We start from the raw sequence: 3,936 nt of genomic DNA, 5'->3' as shown, positions 1-3,936 counted from the left end.
TGGTTTTACATGGAATAGAGTGGGTGGGACAAAACTAATGGAAACTTGCACTGCCGGCTTGGTTGTTGCTTGGAAGCTTGTTTCTCCAGAGGTCCAAGAAGGTTCAAATCCCACTGTAATTACCTCTGAAAATTAAAGCTCCAACCTGGAGCCTCTCTCTGGAATACAGGGAGCGGGATGTAGAATGTCACACTTTGTGGAGACATGAACCTCTGAGATATTAATATAATAGAGTACAGAAAGACCTCAGACTATTGTCATTTTACTAACACCATTCATCATGTTCACTGTTATATTCATGTGTCTGTGGCTTTCATTAGGTAAGTTAACATTGACCTTTTCAGAAAGGAGATAATAAATTAATGATTAATTAGCCTGTGTGATGTTAAGAAAAAATAGAATATGAGTTATATAACTCAAAACTAAAAAATTATTATGTTCTCTTCTCTATAACAGGTGACTCCATGGCAGATTTATTAGAACCACTTTTCACTCATAAAGTTGTAGATGAAGGTGATGATGTTACTCTGTCCTGCAGCAACAAAGACAGTGGTTCAGTAAACATCCTACAACGGTACAAACAACATCCAAAATCTAAACCTGAGTTCCTTTTTTTCATCACTCCATGTGGAGGTAAATCCCTATGCCACCATGTCTGTCTGCTAAAGTTGATGATAAAACTAAACAAGTGGATCTGATCATCTCCTCTGCTGCTTTTAATGTTTGATAATATACAATTAGAAGGTAATTTATTCATAATCACACTCTCTGGTATCACCCAGATGAGGATGGGTTCACATTTGAGTCTTCCTCATATCGTCTCACAGAGTTTTTTCTTGCCGCTGTTGCCTCAGAGTTGCTCATTAGGGGTAAAGTTAATTTTCAACTTTGTAATTTCTATTCTGAATTTCTGTATTTCTGTAAAGCTGCTTTGAGACAATGTCCATTGTTAAAAGTCCTGTACAAATAAAATTGAAGTGAACTGAATTGATTTGAACTGAATTTAATTACCTTTTGGTTATAGACACAGCAAATTTACTTATGAGAGATTTTGTTTAAATCTGGATCAGTTTCCTATGATTTTCCACAGCAAATTATCATAATTATTTATAAATGTACAAATAATTTAAAAACCACACAAACAGATAAAGGCTTATAGTATTGTATAGATGATGAATCTTGAAATACAACACCAGCCATAATGACTCTAGATTTCTGTCACTGACACTGTGTGAAGTGATCTGTCCAAAATAACACTAAAACAGCATCACTTCCTGGGTGTGTCCTTCTAGAGACGTGTAAAGTTCAGCACATACAGCACTATTATACAGAATCCTCACAGAGCTGTGTTCAGAAATGGATCAACTATACAACTTACTGTACATAGTGAGATACATACCATTGATTCTCACTGTAGTTACAGGTCATTCATTTTCATCAGTTTATCAATAGTTTTAACTATCACAATCATATTTAATCAGTTAATTAATTACATTAATTAATAACCATTGGCGACGCTACCCATGCACTTGGAGGGTTGTGGGGCTGTGGTCAAGGGAGGCCTGCCAGGTCGGGAAGGAGAGGCACTCTGGCAGGCGGTCGCAATGGTTGTAACACGCATGCTTCCATTACCAGATGTGATTCAAGATCCAAACCCAGGAAAGGTTTGAAAGGCTTAGGCTCTTGTTGACAAGGTTTGCTGATATGAACTTGCATCCCAGTCTGTTGCAATAAATTCAATTCAATTCAATTTTATTTGTATAGCGCTTTTAACAAAGAGCATTGTCTCAAAGCAGCTTTACATGAGAAACCACATAAGAAAACAACAAACATATGAACAGACAAACAGACAAACAGTCCTAGATGTTATCCCAAGTGAGCAAGCCTGAGGTGACTAAGGCGACTGTGGCAAGGAAAACTCCCTTAGATGGTATGAGGAAGAAACCTTGAGAGGAACCAGACTCAAAAGGGAACCCATCCTCATTTGGGTTACAATTGTGTGATGCAGATACAGCATGTGTATAGTGTTATGTGAATCAATAAGGAGGTTGTTGTCCATGGCGCTGCTTGAATATCCCAATTCTCACAAGCAGAACCCGGCTGGAGCTGGTCCATCTCCGGATGCCACTGGAGCCGGCACAGTCTCTGGATGCCTCGGGATGGGTAGAAGAAAGGAAACAATGGAACAGCATTAGCGTAGCTGCTGTTCATAATATTAGCAGTACTAGCTGAATGTGCATTTAATCAGATGTACTGGAGTGCAAGGTTATGGGAAGTGTTAGATGTATGCCTGGCTAAAGAGATAAGTCTTTAGTCTACATTTAAACTGGGAGACTGTGTCTGAGCCCCGAACCCAGTCAGGAAGACTATTCCGGAGTTTTGAAGCTAAATACGAAAACGCTCTACCCCCTTTTGTGGACTTTGATATTCTGGGAACTACTAGCAGTCCAGAATTTTGTGATCTTAAAGAGCGTGGTGGATTGTAACGTGTTAGAAGACTGGATAGATAGGTGGGAGCTAAACCATTTAGAGCCTTGTATGTGAGTAGAGCTAGTTTATAGTCAATTCTAAACTTAACAGGTAGCCAGTGCACGGATGATAATATTGGGGTTATATGATCATATTTTCTTGATCTGTTAAGAACTCTGGCGGCTGCATTCTGGACTAACTGTAGCTTGTTTATTGAAGATGCAGGACAACCACCTAGTAATGCATTACAGTAGTCCAGTCTGGAGGTCATGAATGCATGAACTAGCTTTTCTGCATCAGATACAGATAAAATGTTCCTAAGCTTGGCAATATTTCTAAGATGGAAGAAGGCTGTTTTTGTGATATTGTAAATATGGTTTTCAAAGGATAAGTTGCTGTCTAATATTACACCCAGGTCTTTCACTGTTGAGCTAGTAGTAACAGTGCATCCTTCTAGGTGCAAGCTGAATTGTGAGAGCTTCTGTGTACTAGTTTTTGGGCCAATAAGTAATATCTCCGTTTTGTCAGAGTTTAATAATAGGAAATTTTTTGGTTGTTTGGACTTGCTGTTTGAAAAAGCAAGGTGTGAAACGGAGCAGCCGGCGTTGACACCAGTTGCCAAACCCTGGGAGCTATTTCAGCACCTGGGTCTGGGGGCTCCGGTACCGTGTGAGCTCATTTTTTTTTTGCAGCCAGACAGCCAGCTAATGGCAACTCTTAAGCACATTTGCAGAAGGCACAGGAGCCACAACCCCTGTAAAGCCTTTGTGGTGCCAGAGCCCACAACCACTGCCTTGAAAAGGCTCAGCTGGCAGCGGTGGGATTTGAACCCACGCCTCCGAAGAGACTGGAGCCTAAATCCAGCGCCTTAGACCACTTGGCCACGCTACCCGAGGGCTCAGTACTTATAGACCTCTGTGGAGAGCACACTGACATACTGTCTGGGTGTGTGGTACACAGGCTGCACAGATGAGGACAGACAAACTGTGCAGAGGGTGAAAAACAGCTCAAAAAATCATCGGCTGCCCTCTGCCCTCCCTGGATGACATGTCCAGGTCCTGCTGCCTCAGCAAAATCAAGGCCATCACAGGAGACTCCTCACATCCTGCTCATCACTTGTTTGACCTGTTGCCATCTGGGAGGCGCTTCAGGTCAACAAAGTCTCACACCACCAGACTTACAAACAGCTTCTTCCCCTGGGCCATTCGGACTGCAAACAATCACTGAACACACACACACACACATTCTACCTAATAAAATGTGCAATTCTACTGTGCACTTTAATCTGTCTGTGAATTGAGTACAAGTTATAACTTAATATTGGCTTTGCACAAATTAGATTTCAAGCAAATATATAATTGGGAACATTTTTTTGCAGCTTTATGAATGTTCTGCTTATATTACAGTAGCCCTTTAAAAAAGGGTACAAGTATGCATATGTATGAAAGGAGAGTCCATAACCTGAGG

The 3,936-nt window shown here is 40.8% G+C and overlaps 1 non-coding gene across 1 annotated transcript; it reads right to left on the bottom strand.

The window, feature by feature from the left end:
- Nucleotides 1-3,278: 3,278 nt before the first annotated feature.
- trnal-uag (transfer RNA leucine (anticodon UAG)) lies at nt 3,279-3,360 on the bottom strand. The gene has a single exon. It is a non-coding gene; the product is annotated as a tRNA-Leu (tRNA).
- Between the last annotated feature and the right edge of the window lie 576 nt (nt 3,361-3,936).

Source organism: Hemibagrus wyckioides, unplaced genomic scaffold (genome assembly GCF_019097595.1).
Source record: "Hemibagrus wyckioides isolate EC202008001 unplaced genomic scaffold, SWU_Hwy_1.0 Contig2, whole genome shotgun sequence".
Taxonomy (NCBI): domain Eukaryota; kingdom Metazoa; phylum Chordata; class Actinopteri; order Siluriformes; family Bagridae; genus Hemibagrus; species Hemibagrus wyckioides.
Note: the sequence above shows the minus strand (reverse complement) of the source record. Positions and strands in the feature narration are given on the sequence as shown.